Raw genomic sequence first — 27,433 nt, forward strand, 5'->3', positions numbered from 1 at the left:
CACTTTAAAACCACAACCCAGTATTTCATTACAGCTGTATATACGACAACATGGCTAACAGGTTTCCAAACACTAAGCAAACTTTTGCACTGAAGACAAGATAAGAAGCTCCCTTAAGCACGTAAAATTAGTAAATATCCATATACTGTGCTACTATTATACTGACTGAACACCATGCATTTAATTTTATTTCTAAGAAAATACTAAGGTTAATAGAAAAAAGTAAGTTCCAAATATTCATATGAATTGTAAAAGGTTGCAAAATCACCACAAACACTGACCTAACTAAATGTAACTAAATACTGTAGGCTTAGAGCATGCTAACTATTGTAGACCATTTGCCTCATCTCCCATGCATCTTGTAGACTCCCCTTCCTTTTTCTTGTTTAATCTCGCTTGGCATTATTTGGATTGCTTCAAAATTTCCATTTCATGAAGCAGATTTTCTGGGTTGTTTTGTTTTGTTTTTTTTAAATTGCACACTTCAAGAACCACCTTTGAGTTTCTAGCTGCTCTTTCTCTGTGCTAATGTCCAAAAATGGGACAAGCGGACCAAGTTTTCCATATCCTGGACTTACATGATGCGGTTACCTAACCTGAGCAGGAAATGACTTAGTCATCAAGTTCTTTAAAGTTAAATGTAATGTATTCAAAAGCTTCATGGGGTCTCTGTCAGAGGAAGACAGAGTTTGACCCGTAATTGTTTCCAGTTCTCCAAGTTTTCTCATCATTAGTCCTCCCTACACGCACACAGACACACACGCTCCACAACGCAACTTAGCTTCAAGTTACACACGAACACTGAAGGCCTATTAGGTTACCATGGGTATGGTGATAGAGCAAACACGGGTATGTGTTTCAAAACTGCTAACACACCGCTGTCCAACTAGCCATAGCCGCAGCTGGTTTTGCGTTATTAAATCATGTACAACAGCCCTCCCCATGAAAAAGCTACTTCATTAGCAACAACAAATAATGGGGTTTGCTTATTAATTCTCTTCAGGTCTGCACAATTTATCAAGCGCTGAATTGCCCACGTCCATGTACCACTGCGGTCCTCTCCTCCATGGAAGGGCTTTTGCTTGTCCTCTTCGCCAAGCACAAGCAGGGCACACCACAAGCTCCAGCAGTGCCACTGTCCCACAACGCTGCTCCACCGTGATACACGCAGTGTGGGGGTAGGACAGGGGTTATCCCCTAGCACTCACCACCAGGCTGACCAAGAGTATTGATTTTGGTGGCCAATGCACACTTGCCACACGTGCTACCCATACAGGCCACAGGCCTCTTCATTGCAACTACTTTAGGCTGCATTTGGGGAGAAGACAAAGAGCAAATCATTCATCTGAAAACAGCGTTTAACTAGTAACTCCAGAAATCTGTTGCCTGGTTTTCAGAAGAGCTGAAAAGCTTTGGCTTCAGATGAAATGACTTTGAAATGCATATGAAAAATAGGACTATCCATCCTTAGAGATCTAGTGCAGCCATTTTGCCATGTGTGTCACCGCTGTGAAACCTGCTCTGGACTTCGGTTTTCAGCAGCTTACTGTGAAATCTCAGTTTCTACTACCAGAAATATGAAAACAGACATGAAAGTCCAAATAGAAGCATCTTCCATTTGTATCAAGTGGTTTTTATACCAGAAGAAAATCTACCTGACAACTACACAATATTCCTGATTCGAAACCTTTATATCAGAAGGGCTCTTTAAGCAATCATAGAGCAAAGCACCTAACAAACCACCAGTTTCAACCAAAAGAAAGAAATTTAAGTAGCAAACACAGAATTATGTCCACTTCCAGCCAAAGGCTAACCATCATCTTAAAACCATGTTTTCAGACCCCAGGAGTTTATAAAGCTCATGAATGCCACCAAACAGTAGAGTCCTTCTCCTACAGCAAGAAAAAAACAAACAGAAATTACAACACCTAGTCCATTTTGAAAACCTGTCTTGATCAGAATAAACGCCCTGATAGTCCCACCCTGGCCAGCATCCCCACCCACCGGCAGAGCTGAGCAGGAATCATAGACCAGAGTAAGGAACATGAGAAGGGTTTCAGGACAATCATGCTGAGCATATTTCTAGACAGAGACCACTGTGTGTAGAGGTGCCCTTGTCTCTACAAACAGAACATTTTTGAACATATAAACCCACATTAATTCATCAAAAAACAAGTTCATACTGGTATCACTTTCACATCTCTTTTACATAATGCTAACTTTTAAGTAAATTCCCACTGATACAGTTACAAATTATTCCTCGTGATATTTTCCACCCTTTCTAATTCAGATAGATATGGGAACTGTGCTGGTTTTGGCTGGGATAGAGTTAATTTTCTTCATAGTAGCTAGTATGGGGCTATGTTTTGGATTTGTGCTGAAAACAGTGTTGATAACCCAGGGATGTTTTAGTTATTGCTGAGCAGTGCTTACACAGCGTCAAGGCCTTTTCTGCTTCTCACCCCACCCCACCAGCGAGGAGGCTGGGGGTGCACAAGAAGCTGGGAGGGGACACAGCCGGGACAGCTGACCCCAACTGACCAAAGGGATATTCCATACCATATGATGTCATGCTCAGCATATAAAGCTGGGGGAAGGAGGAGGAAGGGGGGGACATTCAGAGTGATGGCATTTGTCTTCCCAAGTCACTGTTAGGCATGATGGAGCCCTGCTTTCCTGGAGATGGCTGAACACCTGCCTGCCAATGGGAAGCAGTGAATGAATTCCTTGTTTGCTTTGCTTGTGCATGCGGCTTCTGCTTTACCTGTTAACCTGTCTTTATCTCAAGCCACGAGTTTTCTCACTTTTACTCTTCTGATTCTCTCCCCCATCCCACCAGGGAGGAGTGAGCGAGCGGCTGTGTGGTGCTTAGTTGCCGGCTGGGGTTAAACCATGACAGGAACATACATTTGGAAAAGACCAACTCATTCTCAAAGTGAAGTCATGTGCTGATTCAGGATTTATTAACTTTTCCCTCTACAAAGCAAACCTCATATTTGGGCATAATCGTGTTTCTTAATCACCTGCTTGCATCATTTATTTTACTTTAAAAGTATGCACCTTTCCTCTTGAAAGCCCTTATATGTGCACTTACACTTCCGCAATCCCTTTCAAAGGCCCTGAGTCACACCAAACTTCCCCGAAGACGGAGTGTGACTTCTCCCAAACTCATGAAGGCCACCCTGAACATCAGGTAAGGCAGGATCACAGAAAGCACGGTTTCAGCAGCGTTCAGAGACGAAGGAACACAGATTATCCTCAACCCAATGTTGAGGATGGCTACCTTTATATTAATAGTAGCCACATACTTGCTCTCTTTTCCTATGTTTCTGATACTTGCAGGGAAATTCGTAAACTCCATAAAACAGACATTCTGCAGAAACTACAGATAAAATATACATTAACCACGAGCTGCAGATTTGCAACAGTCCTCAACATTTAAAATTGATAAGGGACAGGAGAACCTGAAATTCAGTGCAATATTGCACTGAATCAGCATACCCAAAAATCTACCTAAATTGCACTTCAAGTGCCTGCCCTTCTTGCCTTGGGCCTAGCCCCTAGGATCTTTGTAAACTGAGTTCTGTACCACTAACTGAAACTAGCCAAAACACTTTGCCACAGTCATCTGTGAAAAAGTTACAAAAACTTTAAATTCCAACATAAGCCACTGTCCCACCAGCAGCCATCACAAGCTGCAAGATGAACCAGGTAATACAGCTTAAAATGCATTCAGTTTAGGTGAAGTGTAACTGCTATATATTTTATAGACCTCACAGGACCAAAGGAGCACTTGCTACGCCTTGTTACTCACTAAACAACTGTAAACATAACATTTATTCTGTCCTCAGCTGAAGTTTTTGCTAGTCTTTGATTGTGATTTCTGTTCAAACAAGGCAAGCAGAGTTACTTGCTTTAAGATGCCAGCCCCCCCCGCCAACATCTCTGTTGCTCTGACGTAGTGTCATAACAAAAATATCTTAAGCTGCTCAAAATATTTCTGAAAATTAACTTAATGCTTCAACTTCTGGCTTTCACTGGTATTTTAATAAAAGTAAAGAGAAGCAGGAGGCAGAGAGTGGGATGCTTGTTGCTAGGCGATACCTAGCTCTCCTGAACTCCTACAGATTGAAATATTTATCCAGACTCCCACGAAGAATGACATCTAGCATAGAGAAAGAAGAGATGCACACGCTTACTGAAGTACATCATGATTCAAGGTAAGAAGCAGCAGCTCTGCCATCAGCTCGGTCCCTGGGGTACCTAAGCCAAGGAGGCTGCAGTCTGGGATGGGGGGGAGTGATGCAGCTCCTCCTGAATGTCTACCCTGATTTCACCTGAGCCTTATGGGGTGATGCCTCCAACACTTTTACACCAAACCAGAATGATCTCAATGCCATTGGGCTCTTGGCAGCGCAAGAAAATGTATCCTTCGCTCACCTGACTGTATAGCTGTGTTGGTTTTCTGTTGTTGGGATTTTTTTCCCCCCCAAATCATCATACTCTGATAACAGGCTTCCATAGAAAAAAGCATGCAGCTGGCCAGATGTGGATGAACGATTCATTAACCAAGCATACAATCTTCACACCATGCTCTTCCCCCTCCTCCCTTTAAAAGGTTTATTCAATGATTAAACTTTCAAGGATTGCTTACGCAGTCTTTCAGTAGAGGCTTAGAGGAACAAACATTATTCTTTACAGGGTCTTTTATTAGACATTAATGAATTATTTTTAATTGAACAGCTTCAAGGATAACTCCCAGACCTTCTGGGACTTAAAGATGAATTTCAAGAACTCTTTGTTCTCCCTAGAACTTAAGGGCCTGGTTTGACAAAAATAATTATATATAAATATGCTACATTTCATAATTTCAGAGAATTATTACTCTGGGAAAGAGGATGTGTTTCAGTAATACTTAAAAAACTCTGCAACTGTATCAATGTACACAAATGAAATTAGAAAGTGTGTCTGCACACTGTTATATTGTAAAGGAAAAAAAAAAACTTAGTTAAAATCTGGAGAAGTAATGGGGTCCTCAAATGCCTGGATTTAGGCAATAATCAGTGGTCAGTCTAGAAGAGTGCAATAAATTGCAGAGAGCAGAGGAAAACGCAGCAAAATACTACATCCCCCTTGAGTTTTTATTCTAAAAGTAGTTATCTTTGACACTCTCAGTTGTTTGAATGGATAGCTCTGAAACCTTGATACTCCCTTCACAACTCTAGTTTAAATAGAATGACATTGGTTTTTGTTAGATCTAAATAAAATAAAATTTTGATAAACACAGTCACACATCACTTTGGACAGCTTCTCTGACATAAGGAAATGTTCATGTTACCACACTCAGCGCAAGGTCTCTTAGTTCACCACCTTATCCTCGCACACAGTTCAAACTCCACATTAGAGTCAAAATTTTATTAACCAGCCTGTGCACAAAGTCAAAGGACTTAGTGGGCCTTTTCTTGTTACAAGAATTACAGCTTTATACATACATATATTTATACATACACACACGCATATATGTATATGAATATAAAAACATGCACACACAGAGCCACAAACTTTTGGTGAATTGATTAAATATTTTTTGTAAATAATTGTCTTAAAGAATCTGCCGAAAGCATACTTTCTAATATGTCATCAAAACAACACAGGATTTTCAGCATGGCTGTAAAATGTAACTATGTTTCTGAACCCATAAAGGACTGGAATTTAAGAAAAGTGATCTTTTCCCCTTATCTTCAGACTTTCTTTTCCCCCTTATTTTCAGACTTTCTTCAGCAAAACAGTATGTATTACTCTTCAGATAATGACTATCCAAGATTTCTACTCATAAGAGCTTATAAGCATCTGAAAGAAATTATAAAACAGTAATATTTAAAAACTGGTTATTCCTAATTTCAGGTTGGAATCATGTATGTTGTGTTTCTACACTTTGTTTGCACTTCAGATAAAACAAATGTGATTAAGTGTACTAAAAATGAAGTCAAAGTGTGAAATCCAGAAGGAAGGTATCCCACAGGAAAATTGCTCGTGCTTCAAGTAGGATAAGAGGGAAGAGACTTGTCAGTGATTCTTCCGTATCATCACAGTGGGGAAAGGGATAAAGACCAACCTCTCCTGCAGATCTGTCATCAAGAGGCTAGACTGACTATAGAGGTTGCACAGAAAAAGACTCAGCCATACAGGTTTCATATTCTTATTTTGCCCTGCTAATAAGGATTAGCATTACCAAATGCTATCATCCACTCCCCCTCTTCTGGTTTAATACTTGTACTCAAACGAGGTTTACCCTCAGCCCAGAATCAAGCCAGCTCTACTTGCAGTACAGGCAGCAGTACTTACACTCTCTTCTCAAAGTTGCAAGATAATCTTCTTTATATTCTAACCCATTCAAAAATAAAACAAGGATTTTCTTTATTTCCTGTTAAGAGGCTGCTGAATCCCAGAGACCATCAGAAGAACAAACAATCCTCGCACTTGTATGCAGTTATAAATGAAATACTGAGAGCTTAAGGACGAGGTCACCAGTTTCCTTAGGACACCCAGTAGAGCATCGGTTTGTGTGGACCATGCATCTGATGTTTCTCGTGGTGATGGCAACCCTCCAACTACCTGATCTAAGGGAGGGTGGCTGAACACCTAAGGCCCTGTGCTACGAGTCCAAAGGAAAGAGCACAACTTCGCTGCACACTTGTGCCAAAATCTGTTCTCGGTCGACCCAGCTCTAGTGAGCATCCCATGATTTGGTAACAAGCACAGGTACCGGAGATTTAGCCTGGAAGAAAGTCTGAAACACGTGAATGTCTGAAACAGATTAATTCTGCCTCAGGTGGCAAATACTACCCTTACACGGCTCAAAACTTTGTAGAGAATCTCCTCATAGCTGCCTTCAGAGTGAATACCAGGACAATGGAAAAATCAGAGTAGGAAGAAAAAAACATAACACTGTTTATATGTAGTAGCTTATATAAACCCTAGCATGTCTTCTCCTTTTACGCTGTGCAAGATGTTTTAAAGAAGTTAGAGAACGGCACTAACCATCATCCCACTGCGGATGAAATACCGTGCGGCTTTCCCCTTACCACAGTGTCGAGCGTGCTGTGCCAACTTTCACAGCAAAACCACTTAAAGAATAAGCAAGAACAGAATAAGCTGTGCCCATTAAACTTCTTTTAAGAGGGAACAAAATCGTTCCCAGAAGCAGCAGAGAAAGCCAAACAAGCTGTAACTGTATACATCACCAGAAGGTGTCTGTAAAATGGGTGTTGATGCCCCCGCGGCTGGCACAGGCAGCAAGAGCCGAGACCTTGTTTCACCAAGCCCCAGCCTGGAGATGGTCACCTCCTCAGAACTGCCCACTGAGCTACATGTGCAAGTCCCACCTCACCACATCAATCAGCACAAGATAAGTTAGCAAAAACCCAAACTGCTCAAACAAACCTATTTTGCTCCTCCAAAACACAGGTGGCAATAAGCACGAGGCGGCGTTGACCTCTCTCACTAGCACATCCACAGCAGCTAAGAGAGGACAGGCTTCCACAATTTACCCCAAAGTTGGGAAAAACGAGCAAAGAAAACCAAGCAAATGCTGTTCCAAGTTGTGATATACACCAAAGAAACCCAACCGTCCAATTTCCAGGCTCAGAGTTATGCTTCCAAGAAAAAAGAAAGTCAACAGCTGAATGCACTCTGCTCTACATAGCGGGTAGTTATGTTCAGCTCCTACTCCTGCCTTTGCTCAACCCACAATAAATTTCATCACTGCATTCATTACAATTTGGGCCCCTTCTTTTGCTTTCTGTTAGAAATGTACCAATAAAATGCTTTTTCAAGAAAACAGCATGATATCTATGTACATGAAGGTGTGGGTACATACTCAGGCTCTAAACCGGGGGCACTATGTGACAGCAGTGATGCTATTCATCAGTTTAAGGAGCCTATTTGGCCGGAATTCTACAAATGTGGCTGATGAGTGTATTTTAATAGCAAGGTACACTCTCTAAAATTGATCAATTGACCACGAGTGTTTCCATTAATAATTTTTAATGTCTTTTCTCCTAGCCTGCCCTTTCTTGAAAGTGCAGAATAGCATAGTTACTAACAATTATCCCTCAGCATATTGTAGGTAAAAAGCTCAGAAAAGGGAGAAATCCCACATCTAAGTATACAACGTTCCCATCAGGCATTGACCAGCCTGAAACAGCTCCACTACCAGATTCAGTAGCTACAAATTTTTAATAATAATTTGAAATCTAGAGAAAGTCACTGAAGCATACTTGTGCTCTTGATGTATTTGGGAGGAGCAAGGAGAGTAAAATTGTCTCCAGTACTGCTCCTGGAGAATTTCCACTGGAAACTCTCCATTCCAGCATTTCAAACTTCCCAACACACTGCAAAGCTCAGCGCAAGCCATGTTTAACCTTAGGAAAAGGTGCATCTGTTTGGAGATCTACCTGATACATACCTGGTCATATTCCACCCAGCTCACTAGCCCTTGTCATTTCTCTCCTTGTTCTAATAGCCCTTGTATTTTTGACAGGAGACATAGTTGCTCTGCTTATTTTCCTGTCCTTGCTTCAACAGAAATGTATTTGCTTCTCCCCTATCTGACAGCTCCTCCATCAGCTAAGACTTTTTTGGGGGACAGGGGGGTGTTGGGGAGTAATTCAAGGTACTACTTCATTCAGTATTCCGGGCGGGGAATTAATCTGCAACTCTGACTACATATTTAAGTGCAAAAACCAGAATTAGCCTGATTTCCAAAGGTAATTTGTACTTTCCAGTCTCCTACTGAGGTCACTGCAGCAGCCTGCAGGACTCACCATCTGCGTGCAGTAAGCCAGTGCCATTTCATTTCGCAGACCAACATGGACAAACAACCCCCTTAACTGTGGCTCGGCAATTATTCACATTCACAGCCCAGAAACTATAACCTGCAGAATAACTTTAGCAGATAAAGTTCTTGCCAGTTGGCGGCTTCATCTCACCTACCTACAGACACCTACACCTGCGCTAGCTGCCCTTCATGGCTCTGTAGTTAAAGGAGAGAAAGAGGCAGCGCAAGGGCCTGAGTCACTGTCATTGCAGTCAGTCCAGCAACTGCTCTTGACCAGAAAGTGTTTTAAATAAAATGGCACATAGTTGTCTTCAGAGTGAAGGGTACTACAAGTTTTAAGAGCTTTGCTTTTTTAAACAAGTCTTGGGTTCCTTTGTTCTCCCGATCAAAATCTCCAGTTTTTAAGACTTTGAAAGTCGTCATTTTCAGTGGAGCCAGGCAGACTTGGAAAGGCATCCCATTTTTAATAGAGCTTGGAGAAAAAAAAGAAAAAAAAAAAGTAACTTGAGATGGTTAAATACTACTGTCAAGCAGGAATTGGCAACACCGCCCATGCTAAGCTTCCAGCATACCGAGGTGATACATAAAAGTTAATACAAGTACACTGCTCATCAGTTACATGGACACCACCATAAAAAAATTATTCCAAAATCAGAAAATAAGGATGATAAGGAGGTCGCATTGCTTGGTTTATTAAACTAGAGAGGAAAGCACTCCAAAGAAACAATCCTGTATTGCATGGAGGAAAACACAACTTTAAAGACCAAGGATTTTCACCCTGGAGCCCGGCCAGGCTGGCTAGTCCCGTACTCAGTGTCACCCCAGCGAAACCAATCAATCCCGAATTTACGCTCCCGCCATTCCCATTACAAGCTAGCAAGTGGACTCATCGTATTTAATTATCTTTCAGGGAAGAGGGTGCAACAAATAAATTAATAAACAGTATTAATAAATAATTTAGTAACAATAGAAGACACAAATACCCGAGGAGATTACCACTGAGGAGAACCTCCCCCCCCACCCCCCCAATATTCCAGGTGTAACAGAAAAACAACGTAGACATGACAGTATGGACACTGTTTTGAATGAAGCATGCCTCTGGCAAGGCTCAAAGACTTCTACCCAAGACGCCCAAAAACATTCCAGGCTAACTACCACGATCTGTAACCCCTACAAGCCATCCTGACTCAGAACATCATGAATGACATGAACAATTACACCCACCACTTCCCTGAGGATCAAGTTCAGCAACCCCTCGACAATCAAAGCTTTTGTTTTTCTATCAATTCCCTTTGATTACTTTTTTGATTTGCGGGTAACACCTGACACGGTACATGACTTAAACTGCTTAACAAAGCAGTTGAACTAACTGGCAGTAGGAGAAATGCATTAGCTGAGGATGCACCTGGGGCTAATACCCATCCTCAGTTTAACGCTAGGAATACACCTACCTGGTATTTTGAAATTATGAGGAAGCTCCTAAATTACATTAACTATTGAAAAATATTCCTGTAATTTGATTAAGAGATAGTGAACACAGCTTTTGCTGTTACAATTATACTGATTTCAAGTGGTTGCCCCTCATCTACCATCAGCGTCACAGAGTTCCCCCAGCCCTTTCTCCCAACTATTCCCTTCGGTTACACCGGTTCTTCTTTCCACGTTACCCAACACAGAAACATTGCAGTTGTCCAGATCTCAAGCCTCAAGTGTCCTCCCATCTCTCTCAGGTTCACGATCCCTACAGCCACTCTTGAAACACAGCCACCACCAGACCCTGCTCCCATTGACACTTGACCCAGGCAGGGAAATCCTCCCCTCTTGACTGCTGGATCTCCCTTTCCACCTCCCTCACTGCCAGGGCAGACTTCTGGTAGGTGAGTCGGCATTGCAAGGCAGTAGCCCCTCCAGCTCAAGCGCGCTTGTCCCCCGTGCACACACCCAGGCGTTGGGGCCGCAACTGGCACCTCCAGCCACAAACTTCAGGGGTGTGGGGCTGTTAACCAGAACACCCTGTTCTTACCCCAGGGAGCGAGCAGTCTCATGCTCCACTGCCTTACATTGAGCAGCTTCAAAACAGTTTAAAATTAAAACCTGAAACAAGGCGATGAAGAGTTTGTGAACCCAACACTCCTCCGTGACTTGTCCCACCTACCCTCATCACTCCTTTTACCACAGCTCTCACTTCATCCTCTTCCCTCAGCTTCCTTCTTTTGCGGACCACTCATTCACTGGCACTATTCCAACAACAACCATCTCATAGTTTCACTGAGACTGGCTTTATTCCATTAAAAAGACAAATTCTGGCTCCATCCTGCTGTTTAATCCACCACTAACTATGAAAGATTTCAAGGTTGGGTTTTTTTAATACAAAAAATAATTATTTCTTCTATATCCTAAATTGTGCTCCTGATTATTCACTAGATATAAACATTCTCATGATTCTATGATTCTCTGTTCTCCATACTTTGAGCTTTCAATATTCTGAATTCACTGCTAGCAGCACAGGTGACTGGTGCTACCTACTCCAAGATGCCACCGAAACAGAACCTGTCTCACATGATGCTCTCCTACTGAAAACATTTTGTTACCAAAGACAAAGCAATTATAAAAGCAACACTACAGGAGCAAACTTCAGTTAATAACACCACCACACACAATCAGAAGTACTGGCAGCAGTCCAGAGGCAAACAGCAAATATCACTGTATGTTGCAATATTAAGACGTTCTGAGAACGGTTTTATTAAAAGCAGAGGTAGATGCAATAGTCTTTGTAATAAACATAAGGAATACTGCAAACAACTAACACTCCCACAAGTGGCAAATGTCATCATCCTAATGAAAACCCCTACAGAGTTGCATCCCATTGAGTTATCACAATTAAGATTCTGTTAAAATGCCCATTACAAATATCTATTTTTAATTAACTATAATTCAGCCTTATAATATGAAGCAGGTTATAACTTGCTGATTTTTATAAGACAATGAATTAAAGATTAGAAAACAAAACAAATGTTAGTCTCTTGGGGGGAAGAAGGAAATCAAACCAATTTTAATATACACAGGAGAAAGTAATATAAGTCAATAAAAATAAAAATCAATAAAAAATCAAATAAAAATAAAAATCATAAATTTTTGTTACATAGACCAAGTTTTATAGATAATAAAAAGTAAACCACTGAAAATAAAACCCCCAGAAGTGTACACTTACAGTTTAAAAAAAACCCCAAAAAAACACAAAAATCAGTGTCACAGCCTTGAAGTTACTACCAGAAAAAATAGGGAAGTGAAAACAATGTCTACATATTGGATCAGGCTCTTCTATATCCTTCAAGAGTTAGTTTCAAAAAAAAAAAAAAAAATTGCATGTCAAAGGGTTAAAACCCAAACTGCTCCCACCAGGGCTATATTCAGCACAGCTGAATATATATTCAGCTATATTCACCCCTCCCTGGCCCATTAGGTCTTGGTAACCAACTGAAGGCTTACAGCTGGGGAGGGCAAACAGGGGAAGGTTTCTTGCATTTAAGGACCATTTTCACCAGCTGCATCACTTCTATTCTTAGTCCCACTGATGCATTACAGTCAGATTATTCTGCTTTTCCAGCTGCATTTTCCAATCTAACATACGGAGGAAACCCACTTTTCTCATCTCTCTTTCCCTTATCAACTGACCGAGTGACAGTAACGCGAGATCAGTCCGGCGATTCATCCGCCCGTCCGCTTTCACGTCCCGCTGCTCACAGCAGGCATGCTAAAATACAAGTGTCAAGCAGTCAGGAAATCTTGACAGGCCCCTAATCTTTAGGGTATCAAATATGGTAAGTCATCCTCTTGTATGGAAAAATCTCATGGACTGGGGCCAGAGGTTTAAAGGGCTTTGGCATGTGGAGAAGGATTAGAACAAGCCAGCAACCATCTCAAAATGAAAAAGCAGAAAGGTCTGGCTTCCTAACAAGCAAATTCACTAAAAAGCCACAGGCTTAACTGGAAACATCTTAACCTGCAGTATGTCAGCAAATACAAAGTACGCTCTTTTAAACACATACTGAAAGAAATAATGTCGTATCTTTTTCCATGTTGTTTTTATCAGGGTTTGAAAGAGCCCACAAGGAAATACTATGTTGAATGATTTCAGGAGGACCATATGATCTAAATACAGAAGCACATTTGTACTAATATCCAGGGATGACATTCACAAACATCTTGTTACTATCCTGTAAATGCCTTCAAAATAGACAAACATCTCTATGCTGTACCAGGGATGCAAAAGTTTCACAGAAGCTGCTCTTGAGAAGTTTCCTGAAGACCAGCACGCCCACAATGGCAACAGCAGCACCAGCTGTGTCTTCTGAGCTTTTTCATGCTTTGTACCCAGCGCTCTCAGACAAGCACCATTTCTGGGTTCAGGGAAGAAAAGGAGAATAAATTCTCAAGATAAAAGACTGAGCAGTCAGTCATAACATGCCCTCCCCTCCTCTTGAGGAGGGCAACAAAGACAACACGTAGCCGTGTTGAGTTCTATTGCAGGTTTGGAGCAGTAGGTGGTAAGAAGGACGGAGCAACACAAACCTCCATACAGGAGATCATAAAAGTCTCCTGTAGGCCTTGGAAAGCAAGACAGGACCCTGTGCTGGAGAAGGCTTGCTACGGACCTCAGCAGGAGACCACTGCTGTGCTCCATCTCCAGGGCTCAGCTTCCTGCCTGAGTCATCCTCTTCCTTCACCTCCCCTCCCATCTCCCAAGCTAGACCAAGACAAAACACCTCCTCCATAAAAGTGAAGGGCATTAACACTAAATTAAACTAATACTAAGCTTCAAGCAGCCAATCAACATGAGCTTGAGCTTAAGCTACGACCACCCTGGAGGCAAGACCCCGCAAGACGGTGGCTTTTTCTGAGCTGTTCCCAAACTGAAAGAATTTAGCAAGAGGGGGCGGCGTAGCTAGGAGAGCATCTGTCCTCCTCCTCCACTCCTGCTAGGGGTGTGCCAGATCAGGAGCCTCATCACCTGGCCCTCCCCTGCTTTCACAGCTTCATTTTCTCTGTTGCCACCTAAAGAGCCATCAACAGAAAATTCACACAAATTGTAAAAACTAGGATGGAGGAAACCTCAAGAGATCACCTAGTCTCTCCCTAGCAATTTGCACCTCAAAAATCATTACATCTTTATTATATCCATTATAGACAAGCTTCAAGAACAGAATTACTGGACCTGCAAAGAAAAACTGCCTGTAGCACCAAGATTCATCCTGATTCACTCTGAAGACAAAACATCTGCTTTAACTTACCACCAGGACCACAAATAGAACAAAAATAGTCAGTGTATGTGGGCTGGGAGTTTGCCAAGAGCTCTGATATTTACTTCAATTGTTCCTATAGACATCTATAAAGTAAATATTTTTCAACAGCAAATTAGGATTAAACCCCCCACAAAATATGACTAATTCCAATAAATTCTATGCCTTTTAAGGATGTTTTGCAGATCAACTATCACAGAGGATGTCTGCAAAATGTTTTAAAGATGAAAAGCAATATGAATTATCACAAAGTTTTAGCTGTCAAGAACAAGAGGGAACGTAAGAAAAATACATTTTCATTCCTCAGTATGATATGAAATAGTACAGTAGTCTTTTAAATGGAAAAAACCAACCCATACACAATAGCAATCAGTCCTCCAGTTTCTCAAATACTGATTTTGTACACAAGCTTTATGATCTGTGCCCCCCCAAAACAACAACAGGAGTGGCAAAAGGCAGTTCCTTCATGCAGAAGTCCATGTTCCCCTGGCTAAATTTATTTTCTGAGAGAGGCAAGGCTATGGCTAACCCTAGTCAGATGAAGTTTCCAGATACCACTGAACTCTGTAATACTGGCACATCTAGGTCATTACAAAGGTCCTTGGAGCTGATGATCTAATTGGTTGTGATCCCTAGTGAAATACAGAAGTCAGTACTTGGTCCATGTATATATATTTTTTTATTTCCATGCATCTCAACTCAAGGTACATAAAGACATAACTGTAAATCTGCAAGTGTAAATCTGTACACAGGCTATATGTTAGTAATGAACAGTAGTGAATGCCCTCAAAATAACACCATTCTCACCACTAAAATAAAAATCTTTTTAGTACAGTAAAAGGACACATGGAAATGTAGACATGCTCAAGGTAACCACATGCAGAAGGTGTTATTACTATGTACAGACACTTCTAAATACCTCTGATCTCTTAGGATTTGGTTACATCCGATTAGTCACACCCAGAGAGTCACCACAAATAATACCAGGATTTTTTTTTTTCTATTGCATACACAAAACCTTGCAAACTACTTTTTTTTTAATTAGAATTTGATCATACAACGTTAATATAGTTTTAGCTATAAGGATCCTGGACATTTAGATATGCTCCAATGGGTAATGGTCAGGCAGAATGCTTCACTCCTGTACTGTGCCATAGGGATGCACTGTCTGAAAAAGATACTAATAAATCTGTTATCGTAAGCGTTCACCTATATGGAGCAATTATGTAACTTTTAATTATCTTCCCTTATATGTTAGTCACAGAAGAAAACAATGCTGCTAAAAGCAGTAACAGACATCAATACACACTTGTGAAAGACAAGGGCAGACTAACAGGAATGGAAAGGAAATAGCAGGAAGGGAAAAAGAAGACAGACTCAAACGCCACTGAAAAGTGGAGAAGGGAAATGAGTACATTTACTGCAACTCACCCTACTGCATTTGCATTTTCTCTGCTTCTCAGAAATGGAAATGGAGGAGTACTAATGATAGTGCAGACCATCTAGCTTACTGCCACCATGGAAGAAATCATCAAACCCTAGAGTGTAAAAGTAGGGTTATACACAGTATCTCTTTAAAAAGACTAAACAACTCTGCAAAATACAGCAAGTGGAAAACTATGCTTTACATTTATTTCTCAATGTAAGTCTAATATTTTTAAATGAGATCCTTTTTATGGAAGTAACAGATGAGTCTAGCAACTGACTGCTGTTTTGTGACTGTGCGCTCCTATTGACTTTAAAACAGGTGTATTTGTGAATTTTGGCTTGCTTGCTCACACTCCAGTGCCCCGGCTTTGCCACTTTTAGCGATTCCTTCCTGTGTGAACGAGCTCGAGCATCGCGTTTTCTTTCACACGCCGACAGGAAGCCCTGCCACCAAAGTTGCAAACGATGCACGGGGAGAGGTGCAAGGAAGCAGCATGACGAAGACAGAAATTTTCATATTAATTTATATTTAAAAAGAAAACCAGAAAAATAAGATAATAGATGCAAAGTCAGAAGAGAAAGGGTTATAATTGCTATCTAGAGTAAAGCGAAGAGGAGATAATGGCAAAGAAGGAGAAGTCTCAGCACATGGTGGAACAAGAGGAGGACAGGACAAAGCATCAGTAAAAGGAAGCAAAATACCACGACCTTCAAAAGCAAGGACTGCCTCCCATAACTACCCCACATGCAGGTTTTCTGTATGTGAAATACAGGGGACGAAGGTCTGTGGGGAGTTATGAAAATATGAGCTGAACAAGCACCTTGCAGATGGTTGACAGAAGCAGAGTGATTGAAGTAAAACCCTTAGGACCAAGGGAATCAGAAGGTGCTGGAATGAAATAATTCTTCTGACTATACCTAAAAAAAATCTGGAAGATTTACAAGAGAGAAATATTACTACGATGAAACCCCTATGATTTACTACGTACACCAGATAAATTGTCCTTCACCTCCAATTATTGGACTACAAAGTAGGTGGAAAACCAGATGGACCACTGGCCTCAAAATATATTCACCAGCTACTCAAAGTCCTACTAGTAGCCAATTTCTAGGTGCCAATAGTGTAAAACAGCTTCATTAAAACCAGTATGATGAGACAGAGCACACCCTCAGCAGGTTTGCAGGTAACAAAATTTGGGGAAGCACTGAGCACGCTCAAGGGCAACACTGCCATTCAGAGGGATCTCAGCAAGCTGGAGAAATGGTTTGGCAGGAACATGTGAAATTCAGCAAAAGCAAACGGCAGGTCCTGCACTTGGGGAGGCATAACTCCATGCACCAGTACATGCTGGGGGCTGACCAGCTGGAAAGCAGCTTGGCAGAGAAGGAGCTGGGGTCTCGGTGGACAAAAAGCTGACCATGAGCCAGAAATGGGCCCTTGGGGCAAAGAAGGCCAACAGCATCCTGGGCTGCATTAGGAAGAGCATCACCAGCAGGTTGAGGGAGGTGATCCTTCCTCTCTGCTCAGCACTAGTGAGCCATCTGCAGTGCTGGGTCCAGTGCTGGGCTTCCCAGTACAGGACAGACATGAACACACCAGAGGGAGTCCAGGACAGGCCACCAAGCCAGTCAAGGACTGGAGCACATGGTGCTTGTGGACAGGCTATGAGAGCTGGGGCTGTTCAGCCTGGAGAAGAGAAAGCCTGAGGCAGGAACTTACTGCTGCCTGCAACTACCTAATACGGTGCAAAGACAACAGAGCCCAGCTCCTCTCAGAGCTGTGCAGAAACAGGACAGGAGGCAAAGGACACAACTGCAGCAAGTGAAATTCTGATTTAAGAAACTCAGAAAAGGAAAAGGTTTTTATGATAAAGGTCATCAAACAGTGCAACAGAGTGTCTAGAAAGGTCACAGAATCTCCATCCTTGGTGATGTTCAACACTTGATTACACAAGGGTCGGAGCCAAACTTTGAAGTTGGAACCAACTTTGAATTTGGCCCTGCTTTGAGCAGGGACTGGACCAAATGAATGACCTCCAGAAATCCCCTCCAACCTACATTAGCCTACCATTCTGGGTCTTCTCCTGTGTATATCACGCTTCTCCAACCATTAAGACTTTGGCAATACAGTTTTTTTGAGAATACAGGAAGATTCCATTCCAGTGACACAAATTTTTAAGACCCAGAATTCTGGGAAAAAATCTGAACTAGGGAGCTTCACACAAGTTTTAGCATTCTCACAACTGGAAAGAAAAAAACTCCAAACCCTATTTTCCTTCTAAGCTATTCAAAAATAAATGCAATTTTTCTTCAGAACTCCTAATCGTGAATATGCATGCATGTGTGTCTGTAAAGATATATAGTGTGTATTTATATATATTTGCTAACACATCTTGAAACCTCCAATTTGTTCATGGCATTCCAAAGAGGTAAAAAACCCAGCAGCTTCATGTTGAAGTACTATACCACAGAAATCCAGTTCACATAGTTAATTCTCACTGTTTAGGGATATTCCAGCTTTCCCATAACACAAGCTGTATTTTAAAACACAGTTCCTGTGTCACAGTTTTCCTATTCTTCCCATGTGATGCCCACTAGCGTAACAACAGCTACAGCCACAGCTTACACAGACACCAGAAAAGTGACAATAAGTTTTCAGCTGAAAAGATAGACCCGCATTACTTGAGTGCCAAATCACGTGTCATTACTAACACATACTATTAGACTACATCTAGGGGACTTCAGTAGCTCAGATCAACTGCTCTGAGAAAGACTTCGTAAACTTTCAAGATGTGAAAAGCAAAGTAATAATAATTCCACCAGTTGTTTTGGTTTTTTTTTCTTCTTCTATGCACACATGGTATGTTTATGTAAGCATGTTATAATCCATCTGAGATATAAAATACCTTCCAAAAGGAAATTTCAAGTTTTGAATTTTTATGTACAAACTAAGAATATGAATCACATGATGAAACAGAAGGAGGAACAGATTTCTGTAGCTCTCTATCATCTGTGAACGAAGCACCAGGACGCATACATGATATTAATCACCCAGGACTCCACAGATTGCATCAGCAGAATTACATATGGAATCCACAATTATTATTATACTTTGATGCTAAAGTTAGACTGCGCTCAGTACCGAGGGCTCAGAGGACACGTTCAGTTCACTTTTCCCTTCAAAACTGGTGCAACCTCAGATAATATTGTTTCTCCCTTCTAGAAAAATAATGCAGTGTCCAGGTTGTGTCTCAGTTCCAAAATACTTAATAACGCCGCACTAAAACAGTGTTTTTCAGCAACATCTGTAATAATTTTTTCGCAGTGGTGTAACTGATTTCATATAAAAGCACAGAGAAAGAACACAAAGCAGACTGTGGAAAATTCTGCCTGCATTTCAACCGTAAATCATGAAGGTCACGCTTGGTTTCGGGTCGTGGGACATATCTATCCTTGGGAAATATCTGGAAGAGAGGGAGGGAGCTCTGCCTTGGTCTGGCTCACTACACGCACAGTGCCTCCGGGAATCTCTCCAGAGCCCCCACCACCTTCAGCAATGGATGCTCACCAGCACAGCTCTCCATGAACTACACCATCAGGTGCCCACAGCAAAAGCCCAAGGGTAAGCGACCGTACCTTCCTCCCTGTGTTGTATCACACCAGGGGTACTCAGCATTCAACATTTTTGTGAAAGCAAGCAGCAGCCGAGCAACTGGCAGTGGTACTCAATGAATAATAATAAAAAAAACCCTCCAACAGTTCACACCACATATCTAGCTCTCTGTCCCATAACCATCTTTGCACTGTAACTGTAATTTCAAAGAGAAACACCATATTATCTCTTAAATGATCAAGTCACATGCTAAAGAGAATACACAGCTCTGGAGGAAAAAAAACCCACAACAAAAAAACAACCAACCTACCCCACCAAGAAAAAGAACAAGAAAAAACCCAACCATGAAAGCAAAGCATCCTCTTTCTCAAAATATAGTCACAAGACGTAGATGTTTTAATTTTTAACCCACATTCTCCAGGGGAGGGATAGAAGGAGGGAGGATAAATGCACATTGCTTAAGAAGGTTTAACAATCCAGATTCACTGTTATACTGTTGTTCATAAAATACAAAACCTGTTTCACCATCATGGATTTTGAAGTGGGAAACACAGGGGGTTTAAGTTAATTATTATACTGGCAGGTTATAAAAGTATTAAGAGAAGTATGGCAAGCACAGTTTTACATTTTAGCTTTCACTGAAAATACGAGAAAAAAACTACAGATTTATGACACTTTTGATTACGACTACACGGTATAAATATAGCCTGAGGCAGGGAAAAAACCCACATCAGTCTAGCTCAAATTTTTAATACCATAAATTTGTAGCTAATCCTTGAAGATAATGTATTAGTAATGCTACAGACCCAGTGTTTCCTTTTTCCGTACACAAACATGTGACTCAACTGTGCAAGGTGCCTGGGACACCCACTTAAGTCGGGAGCATGGGTTGTTTCAGAGCCCAGCAAAGGCTTACTCACGGTCTCCGAGCATCAGGTCCCTTATTAAAATAACTGCTGTCATGCAATTTACCCAAAAATAGGTTTTGACTGTGGCAGTAACAGTTTCTAGATCTTGACATAGACTGAGGTGTATCTAATAAATAAAAGATGTACTTTAGAAAAATAACTATGGTTTACATTTAATTATTTATCTTACTTCTTGCATTCCTTAATTCATACTTAATTTAATACCCTATTTCTTTTTATCAAATTAAAAATCAAAGCACATCAAGCAGTGCAATGTCCTTCTAAGGAATAATCCAGACCCAGTGCAAGTAGTCCCCAACAGCAGTCCTGTTTTTCATGCTGTACCACCTGGAAACCCTTTGTGCACCCCAGCCACAGCTTCCTCAGCTGTAAAGCAGAACAGTAGCTCTACCAGGAGAAGACAGTCACGTTTCTTGGTGGAGGGTATAGTTAATCAAAACAGACGAACCCACCTAAAAGCATGGTGCCACCACCTCTTTCCTCCTCCCTCCCCACTCTGGATTCACCTCATTGACTCTTGGTTCACGAGAGGGTCACCACCTCTGATGTTCATCTGAATACTTTGGAGAACCAAGGTCAAACGGGCAAAACTACAACTGACTTTTAAAAATAATTAATTTTCAGCCAGATTAGTGAACTGAATCTGCTGGCCCAGAGGCCAAATCAGTACTGGAGCCAGCACGTGCAAGGGAGTACAAATGGAAGGAGAAGGGGAGATGGAGACCACTGCTTCTGGCATAGTGAGGTGCAGGGTTTGCTAAGTCTGTCTCATCAAAACCATATCTGGTGAATAAATGGGACAACACACCAACTGCTGACTGTTACTGCAGAACTGAAACGCTTTCCAGAATTTTTACATTCTTCAATAACAGCATGAATTTTGCACAGAATTTTTAAATAATGTAAGACAACACATACTTTTGATTGGTGTATCAAGATAGAGAGATGTCAGGAATTCATCAGGAAGAGCTGGTAGAATCATGTTCTGTGGCCCCATAATCACTTCATTTTTGCTGTAATTCTGGAATCGTCTCAGGACTCATCTCCTGTTGACAGAGCTATACATTTTCTCATTAAACTTCAGTGGGACCAATCCTTAATGTAATTGCAGTCCCGAAACAGTGAGCGAAACATAAAGAGAACTCTCCATAAAAACGAGATGAAGAGTCCACAGGAGTATTTTTATTTCTCAACACTCTTTCTCTTTACGTTACAGACATGCTTCAAAAGAAAATTAAATTAACCCATGAGTGCTATTTAACTGTCAGCTATGATGCCAATGGGCACTTTAACAAAGACCAGACAGTCAGAGACAAGAGGTAGGATACGCTGCGGTGACTTTCTGTACTTTGCTTCCGTACCAGTGAACACGTGTGAATCTTTGCGATTTGGTGCACGGTGTCTCAGCAGGCAGCACAAAAGGCATATTTAAATTATGTGTTTGTTTATAGAGGCAAAAGAAAATAAAATTACAGTGAAACCTCCAAGATTTGCTTTTAGGTCCAGCAAAAGAGAAAAGCATCCTGGACCCAGCTGCAAAGCCAATGGAGCACACGTTCCTATGTTCATCTAGGAATACTTCAGCATAGTCTCTACAGATGACACTTTAAGAAAACTGATCCCTCCAAGGTAATTCAAAGCTACCACTATTACCGGGCAACACCTTAACTCCAGTCATACACAGACCATTAGCTTTCTTTTCTGGACAATATGCTATTTCTATTATATAGCAGACTTCTTTGCAGTACAGTACAAGGTATCTTCTCCAGCCCTGTTAACTTGTTTTTTTACAGACAGCAGATAATTTATACCTGAAATGACTTTGATTTTATTTTTGTTGAGATATCCTATGCTAAGTTTCTGCTCAGAACACATTTTTACAGCTGAGAATTATCAGCCCCTGAAGATATAGATTTCCAGTGAAAGTATGAACATATTTAACTAGAGATGGTAAAAGAAATATGGGTTTTCAGCTACTTATCAAAAACCTCTACTGTAAGAATATAAAAAGAAATGGACAGTTCAAGGTAAAACATTATCTACAATCGCCTCCATACTTGTCCTATCTTTATGACTGCTAGCTGCAACCTTTTTAAGGTCCCTTCACTGATAGTGCTTATCTCAGCTTTCATTTTAAAAGCTTCTTTTTTTAAACTTCTTGCAATGAAGTACCCTTCAAACTACAGATCAAACTGCTTGATTTTGACTTTGTCCCAATGATTTTTCACCACCAGCTATTCACAATCCCAACTATCTTCTAATATCAGAATCACAAACAAAAAGGTACCATAAACTCCGATGTTCAGAAGGGACAGCTACTCAGTTTGTGGAAGCTGAGTGTTATTTGGCACCTACAAACAGACCTGAAGATCAGATCCAGTACACAGCAGCGTCCACACGTCCCCCACTGCAGCTCTGAGCTCACAGGCACCTGGTCCTCAAGCTCCAGCACCCAGAAGCACGTGATGGGGACTTTGTGCATGGGAAGAGAGAGGCACTTCACAGCAGGATCGAAGCCTTCACCCACACTTTTAAGAGCTGACCAGGATTAGCGAACTGCTAATGCACCAAAAAAGGCCGATCTTAAACCCAAACTCTCTGCATGACATACCAGATCTGCAGCTCCCGCATCTGGAGAACAAACGTTATTCACTTGAGAAGAGCTGACAATGTTTCACTCTTCTTGGCTAAAACAGAGCAGCAGCAACAGGGGGTCAGTACCAGTCTCCACACCCATCAGGAGTGGCAGAGAGGGCTAAGCTGCTCCTCCTGCATCAGCAGAGCCCAAATCCACGCTCAGCTTCTCCCAGCCAGGAACAAGAGGTTTGCTCTCCAGAAGGCAGTGAGAAGTAAGAGGTAGCATGACCAGTCTTGTACCAAGGGGGCTCCCACCTTCCCAGAGCTGTTTTACACATTTGGATACTCCCTGAAGAAAGTCACTGAACTCCCTCATTCAGGTCCAGCCCCACGCATGCCTCATGTGACCATCATTCACAGGTGGCCTCGCCTTTCTCTGCAATTAGACCAGATCCTTCTCTGGAGCTCCAAAAACAGCCACTTGGGCACTAATTTCAGCAGTATGTAAGAATACACTGATTTTCAATAGGATTTAGGCACTCCCAAACTTTCTCCCTGAAGGAAGATGATGAACAGACCAAGCACATCAACCATGCAACAAGGAACGTAGCTGCACTAGAGCTGAGGAGTCTGCTCCAAGTCTTCCACTGGCAGAGGGAGGCAAAGAGAGGGACACAGCAAATGGCAGCAGTTACCTTTAGGGACAGGAGGAACAGCAGAGGTATAACCTCCTCCTGGGAAAGGAAAAGGATGGCCAAAGGAAGGAAAAAGAGCAGTAGAAAGATGAACATGAGGAAGAGAACAGAGCACACAAAGTAAAAAATGGTGGGCAAAAGAAGGAAGAACAGAGTAAGCGATGGAGAGTGGAAATACAAAAGAAACAGTGTAAACTTCTAGAGCTCTTTCAGTATGAAAATTGTAAGTACTTTAAGAAGCTTCAGAATACTCCTCTGAGGGAATAATGTCTTTTTTGTTGTTGGTTGGGTATGGTAGTTGGTTTTTGTTTTCCTTCTTCTCAGTTTTTATAGAAACTGTTGGATCAGAAATCTGAATGAGTTGACCACTGTCAGGAAGTAAAGCAAAGTCATCGAGAAAAAAGCATCTTGCATATGCATACTCATGAGCAAGAGACCAGAATGGAAAGAGACACAAAAAGGTGAGTGAGCCGTAAACAGAAAACACTAGACAAACGTGATTGAGACACTAGTATGAAGATGAGTCAGATACGGAAACAGCTAAAAAATGTGTTCAAAGAAATGAGAGGATGGAAAAATTTCAGAAAAATGCAAATTTCAAGCTACTCAGTTGTAATGCTTGTGCTTTCCTTACTTTTACAGTATACATATCTGGCAATGTCGTATATTTATGAGCGTAATAAAAAGGTGACAGGACTGGTAGGAGTATTTTCATTATATTAGTATTTCTGGCTATTCTGAATTTTAGCAAACCAATAGCAAGACAGAAAGAGGAAATAACCTCTTGCTCTGCAGAGGCACAGGAGCCCTCCCGCCATGCAGGCTTCTGCTGTACTTGAACAATTTCTTGAAAGCACTTTCAGTTGTTGGCAATTACAGCAACCTCAGAGGAAGGAGTCAAACTCCACAGCAAGAGAGATTCGCACCATCCTAGAGATTTTCCTGCTTTCTCCAATCCCTACCTGACCACAGCCAATTAATGCTGGGGGATTGCTTTTAAAGCCTAGGGCTAGTTTTATTTTCTCTGCTATTTACCTCACCTAGAACTGGAGCAGTGCTCTGGGTCCAGCACATTCATATTTTTTCTGCTCTCCAGCTAGCTAACATCGTGGTTTCTTCCAATCTCTTCGGCTGTTTTCCCACCCAGGCGCATATGTATATAATAAAAGAATCCCCTAAAAACGTTAGCCTGACTATCCATGAAGAATTATTTTTTCCCCCTCCCTGTTTGTTTCTCATCCACCTGCAGTCTCCGCCAAAAAAAAGTTTCAGAACTGTAACACAACCTTTCCTCGAACTGCATGGCAAGGATTCTTCCTGCAACAGCCCCCCCTCATTAGATGCACCAGCTTCACATCAGAAGTTGCAGGGACAGAAAAGTTGCACAGCCTCAAGACACTGCCAGGGAAGGGAGAGAAACACAAGACTGAATTGCCACTTCCACCTACTCTCCACGCAGCAACACAACGTGTAAATGACTGAGGGTTTGAGCACATCTCCTCCTCCAACCACCACCGCTGAAGAAGATGCTGCCCGCTGCTGCTGAAACTGCCCCAGCCAGTGGTTACCCTCCTTTCAGACCTGGTATTACCCATTAGGGAACAATAATGCACTCAAATACACAACACACTTGAGCAGGTAGCAACCTATGACAGGGTGAGGTTGGGGAAGCAGGTTTTTGGGGTAGTAGCTGAAAGAGAACGTGTGGTGAAACCCAAAGTTGCCTTGCCTGGCTTGCACAATCCTATTATGGAGCTCCTGGAACACGGGAACACGCTGCCTCACGTGGTAATTGGTTTGCAGTTTGCACGCCTCTTATTGGTTTAGTTCAAAAGTCCTCACGTATTAGCTTGAGAGGCATTTTCAAGAGCATCTCAGCCATTCAGACGCATCCCATTGAGAGCCAGAGTCACATTTAGTTGTCTCAGTCATTCAGATGATTTGAAAATCCTACCTTTTACATTATTTTTTGCCATCGTGGTCTATGTCCGCCTCCCTCTAATGTTAGGCATCTAATCAAAGTACCCAGATGGGGACCCGAGGTGTCCTAGACTTTCCCTACACACAGTTTACACGGGGACAGGCATCTCTGGAGGTCACCACAGCCCACCTGAGATCTAGAAGGGCTTTTTACCTCTCCCTTGACCATAGCAGGGGCATTGTGCTGACTGCACCTTTACCTGAGCACAGTGCCTCCATCAGGTGCCAAAGTTAAATGAAATAAGCCTAGGTCACCTTCCCTTATTGTTGTATTTCATATCCATTTATACACACACATACATATCCATGTATAAATACACACAAATACATATACACATGTACATAACAGACATGCATATATAAACACATGCACTTAAGCGTTCTTCAGCACAACTGCACTTGGTATGCTTGCACTCAAGCAGTAAGCTGCTCTTGCAAAGAAATTAACTGATCCAAGTCAGGACAGACTGTTATTTCTCCCATCCACCTTTACAGAACCTCTAAGTCTTTAGTGGGTTTGGGTGCATGTCCCGACACACTTTCGTACTGGCATAGCTGGAGTCATACATAGCAGCAAAATTAATCCAATTAAGTTTAAAAAAAAACAAGTACTAGAAAAAATAGTTACTATAGATTGAAGAGAGCAATAAAGACGTGCAGTTTTGCAGATCACTCATGAACTTGGCAGTACCTTCCTAATGATCACTTCTGCTTGCTCTCCTGAGATGCCAACAGAGCCAAGACCTAGCAAGTGCCTGTTTGCAAGCGAGCCCTCCACTTTTGCGGAGCTTTAATAAGGAAAGAATCTTTGCATCAGTACTCAGTTTTGCCTACTACCTACCAGGCTAAGTCTCCACACGAATAGATTTGCAAGGTAGCGCAGCTCTCTCACAGTTCACACTAGTAAGCATGTGTTTGGCAATGTGGAATCTAGCAATAGGAATCGGCCAAAAATATTTTGGTTTTAACATAAAAAACTGGCACTCTGCCCTGCCATTACAGCAGGCTGCACCGAGAGGAGATGAGAGGGTCCTCTGCATCCTACCTGGGTCCCCTCATACCATATTTACCAGACCTCATGCAGATAGTACTGCAAAGTCAAATTCTATATTTCTACTTAAAAAATTGGTCATGTTTTTGCAGGGCACTCTCACCATCAGGTAGCCAGATGGAATCACAGTCTGTTGAAAAGAAACAAACACAAATCAATAACTACAGTCTGATTCGTGTGCTTTAAATATTGTCAAAACATGCATGAGGAAAAGGCTGGTGGACTTCACAGTGAAAACTCGATGCACTCCAGTACTCCCGTACAGGGCACTAGCATCCACAGGAGTTAACTACAGAGGCAGAAATATCTGCAAGCAGACAAGTAAATAAATAAATAAGGATGGGGAGCATTTTGCATTCTTTCAGCCATTTATATTTAATGATCTCTATATGACACAGCCTACAGTTCTCCAATAACAGAGTCGTGCAACATGTGAATGAGAACAGGAAAGCATGAACTCAGAGATCAAACCCCAACTCCTCCGGCTTTAAATTGAAAATAACAGTCCTTTCCCTATTGATTTTTTTCCTCCTCTTTCATTTGTGAAAAATTGATTTTTCTCGCCTGTGTTTGCTGAAGTGTCCACACCTGCAGCTCACTGTTTGCTTTAATCTTTGTATTTGTTCATCCATACCTCCAAGTAAGCCATGTCAAATAAGCACCTAGGAGCCCCTGTCCCACCCTCACCAGTGGTCTTATCAAGTCTCAGAAATCCTATCCCTCCTGCGCTATGACCAGGAGGAGATGAGGAGGCTGCTCCTGCCTTCCCAGAGGACGCTCAGAGGACCCTGCAGTAGCCAGAGAACCTCAGGACAAAGCCCATGTCACGCATTTTTGCAGAAGGCCATCTCAGAGCAGCACCGACAGACACCCGAGGAAGATGCAACAGGAGCTCACGCTCCCCCGGCAGCTCCCAGGAAAGAAGGAGAGTAACCACCCCAGGCTTGCCTTGCCTGAACACCCTCAGGAAACCTGGCACAAAAGAGGAAAACCCTGGAAGAAGAGAGCATTTTGGGAGGTC

The 27,433-nt window shown here is 41.9% G+C and overlaps 1 protein-coding gene across 2 annotated transcripts in view; it reads right to left on the reverse strand.

Moving 5' to 3' along the window:
• Nucleotides 1-27,433, reverse strand: part of KLF12 (KLF transcription factor 12) — a 250,695-nt gene that overhangs the window by 179,993 nt on the left and 43,269 nt on the right. The window lies entirely within an intron of this gene.

Source organism: Gymnogyps californianus, chromosome 1 (assembly GCF_018139145.2).
Source record: "Gymnogyps californianus isolate 813 chromosome 1, ASM1813914v2, whole genome shotgun sequence".
Taxonomy (NCBI): Eukaryota; Metazoa; Chordata; class Aves; order Accipitriformes; family Cathartidae; genus Gymnogyps; species Gymnogyps californianus.